The sequence below is a fragment of the Ovis aries genome, chromosome 15 (genome assembly GCF_016772045.2).
Source record: "Ovis aries strain OAR_USU_Benz2616 breed Rambouillet chromosome 15, ARS-UI_Ramb_v3.0, whole genome shotgun sequence".
In the NCBI taxonomy this organism is placed as follows: domain Eukaryota; kingdom Metazoa; phylum Chordata; class Mammalia; order Artiodactyla; family Bovidae; genus Ovis; species Ovis aries.
Window position 1 is genome coordinate 8,888,328 of NC_056068.1, and position 25,081 is coordinate 8,913,408.

A 25,081-nucleotide genomic window follows, 5' to 3' on the forward strand; every position below is an offset into this window, starting at 1 on the left:
TGTGTATATGACAAAAAAGATATAATATTGTAAAATGATAAATGCATTAAATTGTTGAAGCACTGTTTAGTCCTAGTTCACTAAAGACTTTTGTATTAGGTTTTTAACACTGATGAAAATTGATTCTATCTAAATGATCCACTATTAAAATGATTAATAAATCACAACTGTTTGAGTTTTCATGCGTTCCTTTTGACAAAATAACCTATTTGCCTAGAGCAACATTAATAAGTTTCCTTACGACTGTTTTTTGTTGAACATATTATCTAGAATTAAACCAAAGTAGAGTACAAAAAAATTTTTTTGACCATCAAATATAGTTATTGAATGTAGCTATTCACATTAAAAAGCAGCGGAAATTAGTATTCAATGGACTGTAAAAGATACACTTTTCCTTCTTTTGAAAAAGAAGTGTGTGGGTCAGAAGAGGATTCATAATAGAAATGGGATAATGTTTTGCAAATTGTCCTATCTTTTTTTAGGTGTGAGTAAACACTTCAGAAGAGAACCAGAAGTAGGACTATACCCATAGATAACTGTTCTCTGCAAACACAGTGGCTATACAAATGTTGCATCTCTAACACTGAAAAGTCTTTGGAGATTTTATTTTATTTTCCCTTTTTAAATTTATATGTCATTTTATCCCAGTTAGACTAAACTCCTTTTTCACAGGCTGAAAATGGTTTAGAAAGTAAAGATTTGGGTAAGTAAGCAATTAATGGTAGCTGCAACTATGATCTGTAAGGTTTCACTTTTTCCTACTTCTACTTCTAATTATATATATATATATATATATATATAACATAGTACATAGTACTATGTACTATCAGAACTGTATGTGTGTGTGTGTGTATATATATATATATATATATATATATAGTACAACTTCTAGTTGTATTATTATTGGCTTCCCTGAAAGCTCAGTTGGTAAAGAATCTGCCTCAAATGCAGGAGACCCCTGTTCGATTTCTGGGTCAGGAAGATCCGCTGGAGAAGGGAAAGGCTACCCACTCCAGTATTCTGGCCTGGAGAATTCCATGGACTGTGAAGTCCATGGCCTCACAAAGAGTTGGACACAGCTGAGCAACTTTCACTCACTTCAGTTGCATTATTACTTTTTATATTTTCAATAATTTAATTTGTGAAAGATTTTTGTCACTTTATAGAAGATTTCCTAAGTTATAGATATAAGTTAAAACTTAAAATTACAATTAGAGGCTTAGTATGACTTGCAGGTCATGCACTAATCACTGTTAAAAGCATAATGCTAATACAGAAAAGTATAATGATAATATAGCAATGAAAATAACATTCACTCCATATATGGGGTTTACTATACATGAGGTACATTTCTAAATCTTTTAGATGTATCAGTTCTGATACATACAACACTTTGAATTGGTCTAATAATTATCCTTTTTTTGTCTTTTTTTTAGTGTAAATTTATTTATTTTAATTGGAGGTTAATTACTTTACAATATTGTATTGGTTTTGCCATACATCAACATGAATCCACTGCTGGGCATACACACCAAGGAAACCAGAATTAAAAGAGACATGTGTACCCCAGTGTTCATTGCAGCACTGTTTATAATAGCCAGGACATGGAAGCAACCTAGATGTCCATCAGCAGATGAATGAATAAGAAAGCTGTGGTACATAGACACAATGGAGTATTACTCAGCCAGTAAAAAGAATTACCCTCTTTTTACTTCTGAGGAAACTGAATCAGAAAGTTTGAAAAATTTTCCAAAGCCTTGGCTATTAAATGCCACAGTCAGGATGTGAATTCATGACACCCAGCTCCAGAGTCTATGTTCTTTTACATAATGCTAAGTAATGAATGAATTGTATTCCATATGTTCTGTCATAAATCAGCACTTTGGAAGTAAAGATATTTTTCCATAGGAAACTGTAACAATTTGGTTGCTATATAACTCACAAAACACTACCTAGTTCATAAGATGTGATCTAAAGAAATTTAGACTACAACATAGATAACAGGAGAAAGTAAAATACCTCTCCTCCCTGCACATGATTTTTCATAGATACAGAGCCAGGCTCAGACAAAAAAAAATTGAAAGTGAGTAAGAATTTTGCTTTAAAAAAATAAAGCTTTTTTATTTAGTTTTTAATTTACCCATTTTATTTGCCTTTCTTATCTAGTTCTTTTGGGTATGATTTATTCTCTGTCTATGATGCCAACCTAGCACTGGGGCCTTTGACAAATTCTTATTCTTTTTCAGTGATGTCAGTTCCACTTGGTCAATGCTCCTGATGATCCTGTGGAGGTAGTGCCTGTCCCTTTGGTGCCTCTGATATATGATGTCTCTTAATTTTACTTTTTGCACATGGTGATGTGACTTCTTTTAATAGAACCATAGCCTTGTCTATCTTTCCTTTTAGATCATGAGTCTTTTGAGGATCAGAGAATATATTATTCTTCTTGAATCCTCAACACTGGAAAAAACAAACAAACAAAAAACAAAAAATAGTGTGCCAGATTTTTTAGGTGCATAATTATTTTATTCTTAACAACAATCTCAAGGCTGTTGTATGAACCAAGAAACCAAGGTTTAACAAGGATAAGTCACAATTAAAATGAGGCAGATTTGGGAATACAAAATAATTAAGTCTGCCTCAATAGCTGTCTGTCTGACCCCATTTTTTAAAGTGATGCCAAATTCCCTTCTATTATCCTTTACATCATATCCAGCTCTCTTCCCAAATAATCCCTACTCATTTCTTCTTGGGAAGTTATCTCAGGAAGATATTAAAAGCAAAATTATATGACTTAGCCAGTATATAATAAAGCAAAAAGTACTGTTCTCTGATTTTCTCTGTGGCATCTGATTTTTTTAAAGGAGACTTCTATGATTGTTTAGTGAATTTAGCTCAAGTGGTTTAAGTATTACAGTACAAGGATAAAGTTGTAGATAGTGGGTCTGTGTTTGACCAGATCTGTCTGAGAATCCATTTCTGAGGTTAGATCCTCAAAATTGTTCCCAGTGTTTTCTTTTTTTTAATTTTTGCAACTTGTTTTCTGCTTGCACTCACTTCTGAATTTCAAATGCTCTGAAAACTACTTGAGGGCATGTCTTTTGTTTAAACAAAAGCAAAATCAGAAGAACCTGTGACAGTGGTGACTCATAGATACCACTTGTGAGGCATAAGACTAATCTTCACATTGGCTATCTATAAAATTTGTACTACTTATATTGATCATTGAGTTGTCAGGACGACAGTAAAATAATTCTTTATGTTGGCTTTAATTTATTTATTAAACCAGTGACACAAATATTTTTAAAATCCTGGATTTGGTGCAATTTTCATTTTCTTTTCCTTTGCAGTTATTTTTTTAACACTGTGAAATTTTAAAAAGAACTTACCAGTAAAGAAAAAAGTGTGCTATAATATTAGGAAAAACTTACTAATTATTAAGAAAATTAGGCTATGTATTCTCTTGACAGATATTTTGACAGATAATTAACACAATATAACGGGTAACCTTAGATTCTCTATAGATGAATTCTGTCACTCCCAAAGATGTGCATAACCCCAATTTTACTTAAATGGGTTACTCCATTCTTGCTATCTAATTTCATAAACTTAATGGATTCTCTCTTTCTTGATGAACTGAGAAAAAATTCTTCACATCATCTACAGGGGTGAAATTGGAAAGAAACAGGCTGCTGCGATGATAGGTCGGCTACTCACATGGACCATCATCTCTAACCATACTCTTTAAATTTTTTTTCAGGTAGTATTGATAAAGTAATCTAAGACTCCAGTTTGGCATTGAGATCATAAGGGAAGCATAAAGATACTGGGGAAAAAACACTATGACCTTGGGAGAGTCCCTTAACCAGGTGATCACTGAGCAATAAAGTATAACATTTAGCAGGATACATTTTAGAGTCACACACTTATAAGGTTAAGAGGACTTGCTGCCTCTTTCTGTATGGCAGATCTTTTAACAGTGAAAGAAAGATAAACTCAAATGCTGTTTTGTTGTGAGGACTAAGTGAGAGAACATATGAGATACTTTCAGCAAGGTGCCTGATGCATACGAAGCTCGCTAATCATTTTCAAGCCTTCCACTTATGCAGCTGCTATCTCCCTTCCACAGCACCAAGAGACAAGGGTTATAAAATAGCAAGAAGAATCATTCAGTTTTAAAATATTCTGTATAAACGCAAGATTATATTGGTGTAAGTAAATTTCTTCCTAATATTTCTACTTTGAAGAACACAGTACTCATTTGAATATATGAGTTTCGGTATGTGGTTTTCTTTTTTTAAAAAAATCAGTCTTATTTTATGATAAATTACCCAATATCTCATTGGGGTGAACTATGGAAGAAACACATAAATATTACAAATGACTTTCCAGAAGAAGTAGTTTTAGAGTACTCAATATCCTGGATGTGATTTTTAGTACTGGAGAATAAAAATGATCAGAAAATAATAATAAAATTCAATAAAGATACAAATAAGGATGTAAATTCAATCACCTTGAAGGATAAGGGAAACCTTAAAATATCCACCATAGAGTTACTCTATTTTAGACAAATTAACTAAGACTAAATGTGAGAATTAGTTCAGGAGGGAAAAAAATGAAAGGAAATCATTTAAAATGATTCATAGGGAGACTTAAGGTTATTCTTAAATACTTTATTTGATGCTCAGAGAAAAATCAGATAGATCATATTAAGAACAGCAGTGCAAGGTAAAAGAAGGAAAATAGGAATCTTATTAATAATAGGCATGCGTGTGTGCTCAGTCGCTCAGTTGTGTCCTATTCTTTGGGTCCCCATGGATTATAATCCACCAGGCCCCTCTGTCCACGGGATTCTTCATGCAAGAATACTATATTGGATTGTCATTTCCTCCTCCACATGATCCTCCCAACCCAGGAAATGAACCCGTGTCTCCTGCATTGACAAGTGTATTCTCTACCACTGAGCCACCTAGAAACTGCTAGGAAGATTGTCTACATAAAGTGAGTAGACTTATGGCACCCATGGCAACTCAGTTATGAGGAGACTCCAATAAAAGCAGCATATTGATCTAAATTTCACAATCTAAACTTGCATGTAGATCTTAAACTACCTCTTTCATCTAATCCTCTCTTTGAAGGAATAGCAGGAATAGAATGACCCCATTAGTGGAATCCAGGTGATATATTTAAAGATCTGGGTTCTCTTGAGACCTCCCAAGGGAGCAGTCTTCATTTTTTTTTAAGGTCTTAGTTTCTTAATCCTCTCATGAGAAATCTGTACAATCATCACAGACATAGTCACTGTAGAATCTTTACTCCTTCTCTTTGTCAGCATTGTCACTGACCTTTGTAGCCCCTCTGACTTTCTTCAATCTGTTTTTACATTCCTTTTGATGTTGTCTTGAAGTCTTCTTCTCATACAGGCCATGTCTTACAAGACTGTGTTTGGGCTCAATCTTCCTCATGTATTTCAAGGAACTGCAAATTATTTCAAAGCCAGCTGTCCTGCTCCCATCAAAATGAGTTCTGAATCCAAAAACAAAAATGACATCTGGTGTGATCTTGTATATTTTGGCTAGTTTTTCCAAAATTTTTGTCTTAGGTATTGTTGCCTTTCCAAGGTGAAGGACATCAATGACCATTTTTTTCCACTGAAGTAGTCTGTTGGCCATTAACTTCTAGATATAGATATATACTGTGTTATTCGTGTTGGTGGCTCCAGTCTTGATTCTTAAAGATATTGCATAGTCTACTAGCTGACTATGGTTCTGGGAGGGCCTTATGACTCACTGGACCTGAGAAAGGAAGTATTTTTGCATCTTAGGGAGAGAAACCATTTGCCTTTAATTATTCCTAGCAGCTTCACTTGGGAGAGGGTTACTGGGGTTCTTAGGGGAGGGAGGGGAGCAGAAGAACTCGCTGCATTTTGACAAAGAATTGTGGATTATCAATGTGTTTTCCTTACATTTTTGGAGTTAAAAACTCTGGTTTTCAGGACCACTCCAGAAATTCTGACTGAGTAGATCTTGAGTGTAGCCCAATATTTTTGTTTTTTACATGCACCCTAGATTATTCTCATTCAAGTGTTTAAGGATCACTGTATTAAAAGCTTGTCTATTAAATGTAATTTTATAGATTTCCAAAAGCTTTTAATCATTTTAATGCTAAATATTATTTCAAATTAACAAACAGATAGTGAATAGAAACAACATGAAGGAAAAATATTTTGTTATGAAATACCTTAAATAGAGGAAGCAACATGTTGGCAAAGTAGAATAGTATTATGGGGATAAGCTGGAGCTGCGATTTGTTGATAATTTTGTAAATTATCTTAGTATAAGAAGTATTCTACTGTGAAAATAATAAAATCTCCAGATTTTTAGATGACACTGAGCTCTACTGGATAGTGAAATATGGAGCTGCCAAATACAATTTGCGTGACAATGACATAAAGTTGTGGGTAGGTATTATGAATGTGGCAGATGGATTTCAATATGGACAAACAAAAATGCTTTTACAATAAAATCCAAACTATACTTATTATATGGTAGATTTTATTCTCTGTATTGTAATGAACAAGCTGTGTGATTTTAAGGAAATCATTCAAACATTTGCAGCAGAGATAGGAATTAAAATGGTATCTCAGAAGAGAACCAAAAGAGAAGGAATTGAGTCAGAAAATTCTGGAGTATTTTTTGATTGGATAATATGAGTGAAGACAAGTGATGGAATATAGAACTTCTTTCAGTGCAGCTACCTCTCACCCCAACCTCTATTAAAGCCTCAATTCTGAACAGAAGAGTTTGAATTTACACAGCACATAACAGCAGCTACAACAAACAATATAATAATGGTCTAGAAAAGTAGTTTCTTACTGCAATTACCCACACATTAGTGAAATGTAGTGGTACTTGTGTCATAAATACTGTGTGAATAGCTAATTTTTACTAAAACTCACTATGTATCAGGCACTGTTCTAATTGATTTTTATTTATGAATGCATTTAATCCTCATAATAACCCCAGGAGACAAGTATCCATACTATCCCTTTGTTCAGATGAATAAATTGAAGCACAAGCAGGTTAAGTTTCTTGTTCCATCATAAAGTAGGTGGTAAATCAAACCTGGCTTTGTGACTGATTTACTTTAAACAAAATTAATAAAAATACATTCTAGTTTAAATCTCTTTAATGATGCCACTCTTAAGAACTTGCTCTCTGTTATCTTCCTTGACTGATAGTAAAATATGCGGTGTTATAGCTGGTTCACTGGTATTGTACCTGAGATCATTTTTACCTGCTATAGCCTAGAACGTAGATGTACTCTGGAAAGTGAATTTTGAATAAGAAAGTTATTCACCTACTGTGAACTTCAGAAAACAATATTTGAAACCCACTGATTTAGGCAAGTGGCCTTAGAAAGCAACACTACGAACAAAGCTAGTGGAGGTGATGGAATTCCAATGGAGCTATTTCAAATCCTGAAAGATGATGCTGAAAAAGTGCTGCACTCAATATGCCAGCAAATTTGGAAAACTCAGCAGTGGCCACAGGACTGGAAAAGGTCAGTGTTCATTTCAATCCCAAAGAAAGGCAATACCAAAGAATGCTCAAACTACCGCAAAATTGCACTCATCTCACATGCTAAAAAAGTAATGCTCAAAATTCTCCAAGCCAGGCTTCAGCAATATGTGAACTGTGAACTCCCTGATTTTCAAGCTGGTTTTAGAAAAGGCAGAGGAACCAGAGATCAAATTGCCAACATCCGCTGGATCATCGAGAGAGCAAGAGAGTTCCAGAAAAACATCTATTTCTGCTTTACTGACTAAGCCAGCCTTTGACTGTGTGGATCACAATAGACTGTGGAAAATTCTGAAAGTGGTGGGAATACTAGACCACCTGACTTGCCTCTCAAGAAACTTATATGCAGGTCAGGAAGCAGCAGTTAGAACTGGACATGGAACAACAGACTGGTTCCAAATAGGAAAAGGAGTATGTCAAGGCTGTATATTGTCACCCTGCTTATTTAACTTCTATGCAGAGTACATCATGAGAAATGCTGGGCTGGAAGAAGCACAAGCTGAAATCAAGATTGCTGGGAGAAACATCAATAACCTCAGATATTCAGATGACACCACCTTTATGGCAGAAAGTGAAGAGGAGCTAAAAAGCCTCCTGATGAAAGTGAAAGAAGAGAATGAAAAAGTTGGCTTAAAGCTCAACATTCAGAAAACGAAGATCATGGCATCTTGTCCCATCACGTCATGGGAAATAGATGGGGAAACAGTGGAAACAGTGTCAGACTTTATTTTGGGGGGCTCCAAAGTCACTGCAGATGGTGACTGCAGCCATGAAATTAAAAGACACTTACTCCTTTGAAGAAAAGTTATGACCAACCTAGATAGCATATTCAAAAGCAGAGACATTACTTCGCCAACAAAGGTCCATCTAGTCAAGGCTATGGCTTTATAAATGATCATGTATGAATGCAAGAGTTGGACTGTGAAGAAAGCTGAGTGCCAAAGAAATGATTCTTTTGAACTGTGGTGTTGGAGAAGACTCTTGAGAGTACCTTGGACTGCAAGGAGATCCGACCAGTCCATTCTGAAGGAGATCAGCTCTGGGATTTCTTTAGAAGAAATGATGCTAAAGCTGAAACTCTAGTACTTTGGCCACCTCATGGAAGACTTGACTCATTGGAAAAGACTCTGATGCTGTGAGGGATTGGGGGCAGCAGGAGAAGGGGACGACAGAGGATGTGATGGCTGGATGGCATCACTGACTCGATGGATATGAGTCTGAGTGAACTCTGGGAGTTGGTGATGGACAGGGAGGCCTGGTGTGCTGCGATTTATGGGGTCGCAAAAAGTTGGACACGACTGAGCTACTGAACTGAACTGAACTGAACTGATCTAGGCAAGAGGCAAAGATTGTTGTAATTAGAAGTGCAAAGAAGAATGAAATTGCAGAATTTCAAATTGCAATAGATTTCACAGGGCTTGCCAAACCTATGGAATATGTATGAAGTCATGAAACGGGGTAGGCTTTCTTGATAAAGAATCCACCTACAATGGGTCAGAAGGTTCCGCTGGAGAAGGAAATGACAACTCACTCCAGTATTCTCTCCAGGGATATCTGATGGACAGAGGAGCCTGGTGAGCTATAGTCCATGGGTGGCAAAAGAGTAGGACATGACTTAGTGACTAAACAACAATGACAACATGAGATGAGAAGCATTCTGACTGATCCAGAAATATTTGCATTAGATGTTTAGAAGAAAAGTGATTTCTAATAACAGATATCAGTTGAAGAAGTTAGTTTGTAGGAAATTTTAAAGTGAAAAAAGAAATCGAAGTGCCCAGTAAAGACGAATATTTAGAAATATAGATGGGGCATAAGAGTAGAATCCTGAGGAAACACACCACTTGGAAGGATAAGCCTTCTTAAGTCCTTCAGGGAAAATATTCCAAGCATAAACAAACCAGACAAATGGGTAAAGACACATCCAGACTAGTAGGTAAATGGAATGATTGATTTAGGGAGTAGATTGAAGAGACATAGTGAAAGGTGCAGATGAACCTGTTCAAGAGCATCTGTGTATGCTGCGCTTAGTCACTTCAGTTATGTCTGATTCTTTGTAACCCCATGGACTGTGGCCAACTAGGCTCCTCTGTTCATAGGATTCTCCAGGCAAGAACACTAGAGTTGGTTGCCATTTCCTTCTCCAGAGGATCTTCCCAACCCAAGGATTGAACCCACATCTCCTGGGTCTCCTGCATACAGGCTGATTCTTTATGGTGAGCCACCAAGGAAACCCACAGGAACATCTGGAGCCAGGTAAATTGAAAAAAAAAAAAAGAAAGAAAGAAAGAAAATATTTTCAGACTTAAACTGATTTTTATAGGTCAAGAATGATGAAGACTGAGAAAAATCTGGTGTGTCTAACAAACAGAAACTTGACGAATTTTGAGAAAACACCTTGAGTGGTTTGTTGAGGTTCAGTGCCAGATTGCAGACTATGAGATACATTTATGAGGAGACAATGAGGAAATATAGCATGGAGACAGTGAGTAGACTAGTCTGATAACAGAAAAGGAAGTCAGATTAAAGGTAGTGAATTACATTTTTCATTCAAAGACTAACTCAAAGTTCTTAGTTCTTTGCTTATGTTAAGAATGCTATATTCACCATTATGATGCCAGTTATCAGAAGTTTACATCCTTTGGACTTTTAATTCCTAAATGACAGTATCAAGTTTACATATAGGCAACCAGAAAAAGTCTAAATTAGATTCATATTTAAGCAATTTATCTTATTGGATAAAATTGAATTGTATGCAATGACTGACTGTCAAGGACATCTGAAAAAATTATTCAGATCATCCAATGATTCTTGATGTTTTTAGTTAACTTGTAGTATATCAAGATAATAAGCTTCCCAGACAGACATATAGAAAAATAAATAAAGGATTAATAAAAGCCAAATTAGTATCTTATATTCCTGCAGAACTTGACATAAAAACTTAATACTATTCAGCTTCTTTAAAATAAATAAATATCTTCCAGTAAGAGTGTTCTGGTCACAAGTTTCCAAGTTCCTTGAAACTATCTATAAGTTGCAAACTCTGAAAAAAGGATTAGAACAAGAAAAAGTCTCCTGGGTTTAGGGTAAAACATTTAATACCCAGTACAGAATCTAGTACTAGTATATACAGCTGGTATACTGGAGTGGGTATAGCCTTTCCTCTCTCCAGGGGATCTTCCCAACCCAGGGATCGAACCCAGGTCTCCCACATTGTAGGCATATTGTTTACCAACTGAGTCACAAGGGAAGCCCAAGAATACTGGAGTGGGTAGCCTATGCCTTCTCCAGTGGATCTTCCTAACCTAGGAATCAAACAGGGGTCTCCTGCTTTGCAGGAGGATTCTTTACCAACAGAGCTATCAGGGAAGTAAAGATACCCTATGTCCAAGGGCAAAGGAGAAGCCCCAGAAAGAGGGTAGGAGGGGCAAAATTGCATTTAGAATCACACCCCATACTAGCCAGAGATGCTAGGAGGACTCAAACAAACCTTGTGTGAACCAGGACCCAGAGACCCCACAGAGACTGAGCAAAAAATGTTTCAGTGTCTCCTGCAGAGGTATGGGTCAGCAGTGGACTGCTGAAGGGGAAGGGGCTCTGGGTGCAGCAGACTTGGGTATGGCATAAGCCCTGTTGGGGGAGGTCGCCATTAACCCCACCACAGAGCGTCTAGAACTTACACAGGACTGGGAAACAGATGCTGGGAGGGCAAAACAAAACCTTGCGCACACCAAGACCCAGGAAAAAGGAACAGTGACCCCATAAGAGACTGACCCAGATTTGCTCATGAATGTCCAAGAGTCTCTGGCAGAGAAGTGGGTTGGCAGTGGCCTGCTGCAGGGCCGAGGACCCTGAGTGCAGCAATGCATGAATAGGACCTTTTGAAGAAGGTCGCCATTATCTTCATTATCTCCACCATGGTTTGGCCTCAGGTCAAACAACAGAGAGGGAACACAGCCACACCCATCGACAGAAAATTGGATTAAAGATTTACTGAGCATGGCCCCCGCCCATCAGAACAAGACCCTGTTTCCCCCTCAGTCAGTCTCTCCCATCAGGAAGCTTCCATAAGTTTCTTCTCCTTCTCCATCAGAGGGCAGACAGAATGAAAACCACAATCACAGAAACCTAACCAATCTGATCACAGGGACCACAGCCTTGTCTAACTCAATGAAACTATGAGCCATGCCTTGTAGGGCCACCCATGATGGACAGTTCATGGTGGAGAGTTCTGACAAAAGGTGGTTCACTGGAGAAAGAAATGGTAAACCACTGCAGTATTCTTGCCTTGAGAATTCCATGAAAAGTATAACAAAGCAAAAAGATAGGACACAGGTAGGTGCCCAATATGCTACTGGAGTTCAGTGGAGAAATAACTCCAGAAAGAATGAAGAGATGGAGCCAAAACAAAAACAAAACCCAGTTGTGGATGTGACTAGTGATGGACGTAAAGTCCAATGGTGTAAAGAGCAATATTGCATAGGAACCTGAAATGTTAGGCAAATTGGAAGTGGTCAAACAGGAGATAGCAAGAGTGAACATTGACATTTTAGGAAGCAGTGAGCTCAAATGGACTAGAATGAGTGAATTTAACTCAGATGACCATTATATCTATTACTGTGGGCAAGAATCACTTAGAAGAAATGGAGTAGCCATCACAGTCAACAAAAGAGTCTGAAATGCAGTTCTTGGATGCAATCTCAAATATGACAGAATGATCTCTGTTCTATTCCAAGGCAAACCATTCAATATCACAGTAATCCAACTCTATGCCCCATCCAGTAATGCTGAAGAAGCTGAAGTTGAACAGTTTTATGAAGACCTACAAGACCTTCTAGAACTAACAAGCAAAAAGGATGTCCTTTTCATTACAGGGGAATAGAATGCAAAAGCAGAAAGTTCAGAGATACCTGGAGTAACAAGCAAATTTGGCCTTGGAGTACAAAAAGAAGCAGATCAAAGGCTAACAGAGTTTTGTCAAGAGAACACATTGATCATAGCACACACCCTCTTCCAACAACACAAGAGAAGACTCTACACATGGTCATCACCAGATGGTCAACACTGAAATCAGATTGATTATATTCTGTGTGGCCAAAGACGGAGATGCTCTATAGAATCAGCAAAACCAAGGCTGGGAGCTGACTGTGGCTCAGATAATGAAATCCTTATAGCCAAATTCAGACTTAAATTGTAGAAAGTAGGGGAAACCACTAGACCATTCAGGTATGACCTAAATCAAAGCCCTTACGATTATACAGTGGAAGTGACAAATAGATTCAGGGGATTAGATCTGACAGACAGAATGCCTGAAGGACTATGGATGGAGGTTTATGACATTGTACAAGAAGCAGTGATCAAGACCATACCAAAGATAAGGAATGCAAAATGGCAAAATGGTTGTCTGAGGAGGCCTTACAACTAGCTGAGAAAAGAAAAGATTTAAAAGGCAAAGGAGAAAGGGAAAGATATACCCATCTGAATGCAGAGTTCCAAAGGATAGCAGGGAGAGATAAGAAAGCCTTCCTCGGTGATTAATACAAAGAAATAGAAGAAAACAACAGAATGGGAAAGACTAGAGATCTCATAAGAAAATGAGAGATACCAGGGAATATTTCATTCAAAGATGGGCACAATAAAGGATAGAAATGGTACGTATCGAACAGAAGCAGAAGATATTAAGAAGAGGTGAGAAGAATACACAGAACTATATAAAAATTATCTTCACGACCCAGAAAATCACGACGGTGTGATCACTCACCTAGAGCCTGACATCCTGGAATGTGAAGTCAAATGGGCCTCAGGAACCATCAGTATGAACAAAGGTGGTGGACGTGATGGAATTCCGGTTGAGTTATTTCAAATCCTAAAAGATGATGCTGTGAAAGTGCTGCACTCAATATGCCAGCAAATTTGGAAAACTCAGCAGTGGCCGCAGGGCTGGAAAAGGTCAGTTTTCATTTCCATCCCAAAGAAAGCTAAAGTGAAGAATGCTCAAACTACTGCATAATTGCACTCGTCTCACAGGTTAGCAAAGTAATGCTCAAAATTCTCCAAGCCAGGCTGCAACAGTACGTGAACCATGAATTTCCAGCTGTTCAAGCTGGATTTACAAAAGGCACAGGAACCAGAGATCAAATTGCCAACATCCATTGGATCTTCGAAAAATTAAGAGAGTTCCAGAAAAACATCTACTGTTTCACTGACTATGTCAAAGCCTTTGACTGTGTGGATCACAACAAACTATTGAAAATTCTTAAAGAAATGGGAGTACTAGACTATCTGACCTGCCTCCTGAGAAATCTGTATGCAGGTCAAGAAGCCACAGTTAGAATGTGACATGGAAGACAGACTGGTTCCAAATCAGTAAAAGGAATACGTCAAGACTGACTGTTGTCACTCTGCTTATGTAACTTATATGCAGAATACACCATGAGAAATTCTGGGCTGGATGAAGCACAAGATGGAATTAAGATTGCTGGGAGAAATATAAATAACCTCAGATATGCAGATACCATCTCCCTTATGGCAGAAAACGAAGAAGAATTAAAAAGCCTCTTGATGAAAGTGAAAGAACAGAGTGAAAATGTTGGCTTAAAACTCAAAATTCAGAGAAATAAGATTCTGGCATCTGGTCCTATCGCTTCATGCAAATAGATGGGGAAACAATGGGAACAGGGAAATGCTTTATTTTGGGGGGCTCCAAAATGACTGCAGATGGTGATTGCAGCTATGAAATTAAAAGACACTTGCTCCTTGGAAGAAAAGTTATGATCAACCTAGACAGCATATGTAAAAATAGAGGCATTCCTTTCCACCAAAGGTCCATCTAGTCATAGCTCTGGTTTTTCCATAGTCATGTATGGACGTGAGAGTTGGACTATAAACAAAGCTCAGCACCAAAGAATTGATGCTTTTGAACTGTGATGTTGGAGAAGACTCTTGAAAGTCCCTTGGACTGCAAGGAGATCCAGCCAGTCCATCCTGAAGGAAATCAGTCCTGGATATTCATTGAAAGAACTGATGCTAAGGCTGAAACTCCAATACTTTGGCCACCTGATATGAGAACTGACTCAGTGGAAAAGACCCTGGTGCTGGGAAAGATTGAAGGTGGAAAGGAAAAGCAATGACAGAGAATGAGATGGTTGGATGGCATCACCGACTTGATGGACATGAGTTTGAGCAAGCTTCGGGATTTGGTGATAGACAGGAAAGCCTGACATGCTGCAGTCCATGGGGTCACAAAGAGTCGGACACAACTGAGGGACTGAACTAACACAATGTAAAAGACAAAAAGAGATAAACTAAGAATACTCAAGTCCATCTGATTACCATATTTTCTTGGGATAAATGGGCTGATCAGGAAATAAGAATGACTTTGCTCAATCTCATTGTTTGAGTGGCAAAACCAATTTAGGTGTTTGAAAGAGAGAGTAGCACAGGATCCATTCTGTCTGTACTTTATCTGGAGCAAAACCAACACAGAAGGTTGGAGTGGAACAGGGGTACATTTTAACTGATGTTTAGTCCAACAAAGGTTGTTATTTCAATGACAGTGACCTTAAGTGCTGAATTACCAGCAGAGGGTTAACAACCAGTTCTCTCTGGTTGTAGAATGGTAAGAACTCTGATAGGCTTCTCAGTTGGTGCTAGTGATAAAGAGCCCTCCTGCAAGTCCAGGAGACAAAGGAGACATGGGTTCAATCCCTGAGTTGGGAAGATCCCCCAGAAAAGGATATGGCAATCCACTCCAGTGTTCTTGCCTGGAGAATTCCATGGACAGAGTAGCCTGGGAGGCTACAGTTCTTTGGGTTATACAGTCAGACATGAGTGGAGGGACTTAGCACACACTTTTGTAAGAACACTGATACATAGCCTTTGGATTTTTTATGTTGTAGTTACTCCCATTATGGTTGAACTCAGTCTACCAAGACATGAAGAGAGGCACACAACCAACTCTTGCAAGCAGGGACAAGATAGCTTCAGTATACTGCTAGAATAGCCATGCATATTTCACACAATAAGTGATAAAAGTAAATTGCTTCAGGCTTCTCTTTGGTCTTTGTATAGTTTTCTGTGTCCCTGAATTAAGACCCTTAACCACATCTGCAAAAATCTCTTTACTATATAAGGTAACATTCAAAGAATCCAGGAATTAAGAATTGAATGGCTTGAGGCCATTATGCAACCTACCACAATCTTCAAGGGTATGCCATTTTTTTATATTTTTCAACTAATTTTAGGACCTGCCTTATTCAGCAGTGAATTAATGCAGTTGATTCATAAATTATGTAAGCATGTAATTCTGTGCATAATTTCCTCATTGACACAATTCTTGCTCTAAAAGTAAACCTGATGTCTACACATACATCCTTGGCTCATGACTTTGCCTGTAGTTCATTTTAAAAAAAAATGCCATCAGGCTTACCACAACCACTAAATCTTAGGTTATCTGCATCTACAGTCTTTTCATTTTTCTCCCCACTGTGACAACTGATGAATTCTCTAATAAAGGCTACACTCTTTCTGCATGCATTCTGACTATATCCTAACTCATTATACAAGCTACTTCCTTAATTATTCTTCTCTCTTCAGCACTATCCGACTTGAGGGGTGACAAAAGAACCCAAGGACTATTTTTATTGATATTTTTCTTTCTTTTCTTTTTTCCATCCTCTCTCTACCACTCTGGAGCCACTATCACCCTGGAGAAGGGTCTAAAGAAATTCCTTCAGACCTACCTTAGGAAGGAATTCGACCTTATACGTGAAGATTCTGTCTGGAGCAGAAGAGGCGTGAGGAGCCCAGTGTTGTACACCATGGATTGTGGGAAGATGCTTTGCTCTAGTGAACCTATTATCACAACGTAATGTTCCTCTCTGTACCTAGAAATGCATTTAGTATCATGTATGATATCAGTAGATTGATCTAAACATTTTGTTTTTAATTCATACTTGCTTGTATATATTTTCCATCCTTTCATGTTAATACCTGTAAGGTTTTTAGAGCAATGTCTCACATGTATCGATTAATTGTAAATGTTGATTGAAGAAACATAAGACAAACTGAGAAAACATCTTCAAAACTAGGCTGAGAACTTGAATGACAATAGAAATGAAAGTTTGAGCTTGTCATACATGAGGCAGAGATAGTGAGACCTTGAAATAAGACCAGAAATAATAGTGTAGGGGAGGCAGAAGTGTGTTGTATCAAGGGAGAGATACAGCAGTTGTATGAATAAAAGGCTGTCAAAAGAGAGAAGTGATTAAAGGGAGGTGATTAATAAAGTTTTATGTGCTTTGCAGAATGTTGTCTCCTTGTTCATTACCCTTCAAACCATTAGCAAAATTCTGTATTACTTATAAATGCCTTTGATGCTACATTTGTCTGTCTTGTTTACAGTGCAGTGATCTGTGAGAGTGCTCCATGGAGCACTGCACCAGGGCAGGCAGATCCTATGATGCACGGTTACACTCAGTACTTAGGGTACTATCACCCTTTGTGTTATATTGTAAGCTACCTAAGGACAATTACTGCATTTGTTTTTCCCTCCATTATATCCCCATTGTGTAACAAATTATCTGACACATACTAGGTGTGCAACAGATCTGTAAATGTGTGAAGATAATTTTTCACAGTGCCAGCAGAGGAAAATCTGATCATGTTGCTCATGTGCTTGCTATCTTCTAAAGTTTCCCTCTCTGTATTCTGGATCATTTTTGCATGTCTAAATGACCTTGGCCAGAATTTTTACTCCCTGAAAGTGCCACTGCAGCCAGGTCTGCGGAGACACAACCAGTTTCACTCAGTTGCAACTTGAGAGCATCCTGTAAATGCACATGGGAATTAACTGCCTGTAGAGCTGCCTTTAGGAGTGGAAGCCCATTGATTTGTCTGCCAATGAGATTATCCTGAATGCATTTCATAAGGCTCTGGTACTGTGGGACCAAGCTTCAGCTGCATGTCAAAGTGGTTGTCTCCATAATGCAACCCCCCTTTTCACTATTTCATTCCTCAACCCCACCCCAACACACACTCCTGCTTTCTGGAATACAGTTCATATAAACTATCTAAAAACAAATTTTTTTCCAAGCCAAGATAATATATTTTGCAATAGTTTATAAAGCTTTATTTTTATTCAAAGGGAAATAATTTGCCTATGTATATAGTCTCTGTTATTTTTAGAATGATCTTCCTTTTTTCTGAGAAGTGCAAAACCACAATGTTCTGAAATGATTTTTATAGCTAACTCTATGGTCACAGCAGATTAAAGTTAATTTTTATATTCAAACCCCTGCAGAGGTGTTTGCCAAGTTTGAAGAAATATCCATTATAATGCCTGTCTCTGCAGTGAGAGGTTTGTAAAACCCAGCAGGAATTGCAGTTGACTGTGATGCAAAAATGGAATCATCCATGATCATATTCTATTTTTATTTTCAGACTAAGTGTTTAATATAAGCCACCTACTTGGGAAGTCATTCAAGAATATGTCCTTCTTACCAATACACTCTTCAATTACTATTTTGAAGAGAGATCAAATAGTAATGTAAAAGTCTTTTGAATTACAAACAATTCAAAACTATTGAATGCCTTTCTGTGAAAGCGAAATTGTTAGCTTCTCAGTCCTATCAGACTCTTTGTGACCCCATGAACTGTAGCCTGCCAGGTTCCACTGTCCATGATATTCTCCAGGCAAGAATAATGTAGTGGGAAGCTGTTCCCTTCTCCAGCATATCCTTTATACCCAGGGATTGAACCTTAGACTCCTACACTCCAGGCAGATTCTTTACCATCTGAGCCACCAGAAATGGTATTATATATTTCCTGGGTTTTTTTCTTATTATATTGATATAAACTCTATCTCTTCAGTAAGCTCAGTAATTTTTAATAGAAACAGTTCATTTAGTAATATATATAAATACTATATCTAAGAAGCTTGGACAGTGTTGTGTGTTTCCCAGTGCGGTAAGCTTGGTTTCTTTTTGAGACGGGGTGACTGTGAGAGGTGGATCGACAGTTCTGCTTCGATGTGAAGGCCTGGAACTAGCTGTTGGGATGCAGACATTCACGTGCAAAAATGAGAAGTTTTTGTATTCTGTGCCACAATTCACATTAACAACTTTAGCTTTCCTTGGGAAGCTCACTCATGTCATTGAGACAAGCCTTTTTTTTTTTTTTTTTGTCTTATCGAATGTAGGAACAGGGAAGAGAGTGGATTCCAATACTGATAGATGATAGAGATGTTTAACATACATACCACAAGTCTTCTTTGTTTGGCACAATTTCTTATGCCCACCCTTAGCTAACCTTGATTTCAGAGTTTTTTCAGGTTTTCACTGAGTACATGGCTTTTAGCCCTTTCTTTGTATCCCATAAATTTTATTCTAGGTTGGCTCAGTGGTAAAGAATCTGCCTGCAATGCAGGAGAAGCAGGTTTGATCCCTGGGTCTGAAAGATCCCCTCGGGGAGGAAGTGACAACCCGCTCCACTATTCTTGTTGGGGGAAGTCCCATGGACAGAGGAGCCTGGTGGGCTACAATCCATAGGGTCACAAAGAGTCAGACACAACTGAGAAACCGAGCCTGACTAATCCTTAAATTCACATCCTTTCTTATCCTTCCAGAAATATGTCAATGTGTCTCATTTTTTAATGAACTGCTGCCTCTCCTCATTGATGATATGAATATTTCTACCGGACTTCAGTATAGAGACAGGAGACAAATACAAGAACCCAGTCCACCAACTTGAGCTGCACGCCCACTTCTCATTGAATTAATCATTTTCCTTGATTTCCTTGACACTACGTTACTGTTTTTCCTCTTATTGCACTCATCTCTTCTCGCTATCCTTTATAGGGTTTTCATTTTTTTTCTTTCCATTGCAATTTGGCTTATTCAAGGCTTGGTCCTAAGCTCACTGCATTTCATACTCATTTCATGGGCTTTCTTTCTTTTCTTTCTTCACCCCCCCCCACCCCCAGGGAGTTTGGAATGTTTCATTTGAACCCAGCCCATCGCCACAAACTCACCAGGACATCAGAGTTCCCCCTTAGCTGGGCAGTGCCAGCATCACTTTTCTGGCAGCACAGCCTCCAGGGATGCCCCTCCTTGGTGGTCCCAGAGGAGATGACTGGGGGGCTGCTGGCAAGTGCAGGAGTGGAGGGCTGGCATGCACACAGGTGGCAGCATGGCTCACATCACCACCTCCTTCACGGGCTTCTTAACCACAGTAATGGTTTATTTATCATTCGCATCATGGAGACTCATGTTCATATTTCATCACTACTATTGAAACTGAATTGGAGAAGGCAATGGCACCCGACTCCAGTACTCTTGCCTGGAAAATCCCATGGATGGAGGAGCCTGGTAGGCTGCAGTCCATGAAGTCGCAAAGAGTCGGACATGACTGAATGACTTCACTTTCACTGTTCACTTTCACGCATTGGAGAAGGAAATGGCAACCCACTCCAGTGTTCTTGCCTGGAGAATCCCAGCGACAGCAGAGACTTGTTGGCTGCTGTCTATGGGGTCGCACAGAGTAGGACTCGACTGAAGCGACTTAGCAGCAGCATCAGCAGCAAAATTTTAAGAGAAATCACATTTAACATGTATCACAATATTATTTCTTTGTTACAATCAATTTAAAGATTCACTCATGAAAACCACGTCGAGTAGAGCATATGTGTCCACAAATAGCTTTAAAATCTATAACAATATGATACTGAATTCTAATTTTATGCTAATCATCTGTTCAGTTCAATTCAGTTCAGTCACTCAGTCATGTCCGACTCTTTGCAACCCCATGAATTGCAGCACACCAGGTCTCCCTGTCTATCACCAACTCCCGGAGTTCACCCAAACTCATGTCCATCGAATCAGTGGTGCCATCCAGTCATCTCACCCTTTGTCATCCCCTTTTCCTCCTGCCCCCAATTCCTCCCAGCATCAGAGTCTTTTCCAATGAGTCAGCTCTTTGCATGAGATGGCTAAAGTATTGGAGTTTCCGCTTTAGCATCAGTCCTTCCAAAGAACACCCAGCTGATCTCCTCTGGAATGGAATGGATGGATCTCCTTGCAGTCCAAGGCACTCTCAAGAGTCTTCTCCAACACCACAGTTCAAAAGCATCAATTCTTCAGCACTCAGCTTTCTTCACAGTCCGACTTTCACATCCATACATGACCACTGGACAAACGATAGCCTTGACTAGACGGACCTTTGTTGGAATAGTAATGTCTCTGCTTTTGAAGATTGGTCATAACTTCCTTCTAAAGAGCAAGCATCTTTTAATTGCATGGCTGCAATCACCATCTGCAGTGATTTTGGAGCCCCAAAAAACAAAGTCTGACACTGTTTCCACTGTTTCCCCATCTATTTCCCATGAAGTTAACATCTACTTATTTTCAGCTTTTACAATCAGTCTATGAGAAAGTTTAGAACTCTTGGTTACATTTACAGGAGAGAATATCAGAGTAAAAGTGGCAGATGAAAGGACATAAAAGTAACATAGAAAAGGTAAGGGAAAAAATAGGAGTAAAACTATCACTTTGTATAATAGAAAGTCAAGAATTATTTCTAAGAGTTAAGAGGATAGTAGAGATTTAAGCACATTGTCAAATTAAAAAGGAAAGGACAGAAAAGTATTATATAAATTTAATATGTGGGCAGATAGAAGAAACATGTATATCATATGGGGGAGTGAACAGTTATTCTCTAAACTTGATTAAACAAGAAGCACAGTTTATATGAAAACCTTGGGAAGAAAAATATGAGAAGTGAAATAACTGGCTTTAGGGAATGAGTTTGGATGGAAGAGGTTTGCCCACTCCCCCCGCCCCGCCCCCACTGCAACCCTTATCAGCACTGACAAACCTCTGCATTCCTTTGATAATGGTATATCTCTATGTTAAAAAGTAAAAATTAGTAGACAATCACAAAGAAAACAACAACCTTAAATAAATTATAGAAAGAACAAATGTGAATTTTCTAACTTTTCTAACAAAAATCTTAAAAAAACTTATTGAATGATGTAGTTGAAATTTAGCAGATGCTTTCCATCTATTTCTTTTAACTTAGATGTTAACTTTAAAATAACACTTTTATTTTAAAATTTTATCAACCCTTTCATATAGTACTTCACAAACAATTTTTTAAATATAGATGTTTGTAAAATGAAAATGTCAACAATTTCAACTGCTTCAGTAAATTCAACAATATGACTAAGAACATTTTTTAACTTAGAGATATAATTTTAGTTATATAAGAAACAATGACTGAAAAGGCCAAAGTGGTATGCTCTGAAAAGGCCAGTGAGAATGAAAATCAACAGTCTAAGAGGGAGGAACTGGTTTTAGCAGGAGGAGGGAAAGTGGAGTATCTCTACTGAATTAGAATAAGGGAAGAACAGTATGAATGGAGATGTAGTCAGATTTGAATTTCCATTCATAGGAAAATAAACTTGACACTGAAATAGTTTTGTAAAGCAGTGGGTAGAGAAAGAGGCTGTCCAATCTGAGAAAAGACAGGATTCCAAAAACTTCTGGGAGAGTTACAAATTAACCATCTACATCAACCTACTAGGATTGAAGGGCAATGTTGAAGCTGGTGATCATGCATGCTTGATGAGTGTAACTTTCTAGTAGCTTTCAGGTTCCAAAGCAGCCACAAATTAAGTATATACTGAATTCATTGGGAGTGGCATTTTGACAAACAAGCGCAACAGCATCAGAAGGGCAAATGAGTTTAAATATCAGCAAAAAAAATTACACTAATTCTAGAAATGCTTGACAATGGAAAGTAGAAGGTAAAGTTAAGTGCTACACCTAGGCCACGGAATAAAAGAAATGCAGGAGTGCTGATCGTAAGTACTGAGCTTTTAAATCACTAGTGAAGGTGGAATCAATTTTTGGATTCTGACTTCACTTGTGCTTCTCTTCTTTGTGAAAGTCAATGTAATGTTTAAGGTTGTTGTGTGAAAAGAAGGCAGAATAGCCTAAACAACCTCAGGTCTTATCCGAATGCATGGTATTATTACGTCAGTTCAGTTCAGTCACTCAGTCGTGTCTGACTCTTTGTGACCCCATGAACCGCAGCAAGCAAGACCTCCCTGTCCATCACCAACTCCCAGAGTTCACCCAAACCCATATCCATCGAGTCAGTGATGCCATCCAACCATCTCAGCCTCTTGTTGTCCCCTTCTCCTCCTGCCCTCAATCTTTCCAAGAATCAGTCTTTTATCAGGTGGCCAAAGTATTGGAGTTTCAACTTCAACATCAGTCCTTCCAATGAACACCCAGGACTGATCTCCTTTAGGATGGACTGGTTGGATCTCCTTGCAGTCCAAGGGACTCTCAAGGGTCTTCTCCAACACCACAGTTCAAAAGCATCAATTCTTTGGCACTCAGCTTTCTTTATAGTCCAACTCTCATATCCATACATGACTACTGGAAAAACCATAGCCTCGACTAGACGGACCTTTGTTGGCAAAATAATGTCTCTGCTTTTTAATATGCTGTCTAGGTTGGTCATAACTTTTCTTCCAAGGAGCAAGCGTCTTTTAATTTCATGGCTGCAGTCACCATCTGCAGTGATTTTGGAGCCCCCCAAAATAAAGTCTGACACTGTTTCCACTGTTTCCCCATCTATTTGCCATGAAGTGATGGGACTGGATGCCATGATCTCAGTTTTCTGGATGTTGAGCTTTAAGCCAACTTTTTCATTCTCTTCTTTCACTTTCATCAAGAGACTCTTTAGTTCTTCTTCACTTTCAGCCATAAGAGTGGTGTCATCTACATATCTGAGGTTATTGATATTTCTCCCAGGAATCTTGCTTCCAGCTTGTGCTTCCTCCAGCCCAGCATTTCTCATGATGTACTCTGCATAGAAATTAAATAAGCAGGGTGACAATATACAGCCTTGATGTACTCCTTTTCCTATTTGGAACCAGTCTGTTGTTCCATGTCCAGTTCGAACTGTTGCTTCCTGACTTGTATACAATTTCTCTAGAGGCAGGTCAGGTGGTCTGGTATTCCCATCACTTTCAGAATTTTCCACAGTTTATTGTGATCCACAGAGTCAAAGGCTTTGACATAGTCAATAAAGCAGAAATAGATGTGTTTTTTTTTTTTAACTCTCTTGCTTTTTCGATGGTCCAGTGGATGCTGGCAATTTGATCTCTGGTTCCTCTGCCTTTTCTAAAACCAGCTGGAACATCTGGAAGTTTGCAGTTCATGTATTGCTGAAGCTTGGCTTGGAGAATTTAGAGCATTACTTTGCTAGCACATGCTGCTGCTGCTGCTGCTGCTGCTGCTGCTAAGTTGCTTCAGTTGTGTCCGACTCTGTGTGATCCCATAGATGGCAGCCCATCAGTCTCCTCTGTCCATGGGATTTTCCAGGCAAGAGTACTGGAGTGGGGTGCCATCGCCTTCTCCATTACTAGCATGTGAGATGAGTGCAAGTGTGCAGTAGTTTGAATATTCTTTGGCATTGCCTTTCTTTGGGATTGGAATGAAAACTGACCTTTTCCAGTCCTTTGGCCACTGCTGAGTTTTCCAAATTTGCTGACATATTGAGTGCAGCACTTTCACAGCATTATCTTTTAGGAGTTTGCATAAATTGGTGTAAATGGAATTAGTTATTGTCTAGTCAGCAAAATGTTACAATTTTCAAACAAAGACATTCCCAATTCCTGAGGAATTCATAAGAAAATACTCAAAACTTTATGAAATGGCTTATAGAGAATCACTTTATTTGTAAGCTGCCAACTAGATAAGTCTTAAAAATGCACATCTTTTCTCCTTCATTTTTTTTCACCATATAAACATTCTTATATAATTTTGAGGTTGGCATACTACACACACAGTCATAGCTTTAACTGTAGTGGTGGAATACACAGTGCTGACTCTTCAATCTCTTTATCCAGCCCAGTTCTTTGTTGTGCATATTAGGATTAAATTTCAGTATGCATACCACATATTTCCACATAGATATCCCATAAACATCTCATTATTCCTTTATCCATCTTATCTCTTTTCATGAAAAGAATCATGACCCATCTGATGAACTAGGTGAAAGCGTCCTCCTACTCCAGAGCCCCATGTTTAATTAATCATCACATTCTGACAATTCTACTTTGCTGGTGTCCCAGGCAGGCATGTTTGCTACCCTTCAGTGTTATTACCGCAGCTTTCATTCTGTCCCTCCTCATTTCCTGGCTGCTTAGTTTCAGTAGCCTCTAAATTGGTCTCCCAATTTTCCTTCTTATTTCTCATTTGTCAATCCACTCGAGTACTATTGCCTGGAAAATCCCATGGACAGAGGAGCCTGGTAGGCTATAGGCCATGGGGTCGCAAAGAATCAGACACAACTGAGCGACTTCACTTCACTTGCACTTTCCTCCATGCCATTACCTAGCAGTGTGACCTTTTGCATTTCACTGCATCTCTTTAAAATTGGCTTCCTTATCTCTGAAATAGATACTGCATTTATATATTCTACCTGATAGA

At 38.4% G+C, this 25,081-nt stretch overlaps 1 protein-coding gene across 1 annotated transcript in view; it reads right to left on the reverse strand.

Moving 5' to 3' along the window:
* Positions 1 to 25,081, reverse strand: part of CNTN5 (contactin 5) — a 1,662,845-nt gene that overhangs the window by 438,816 nt on the left and 1,198,948 nt on the right. The window lies entirely within an intron of this gene.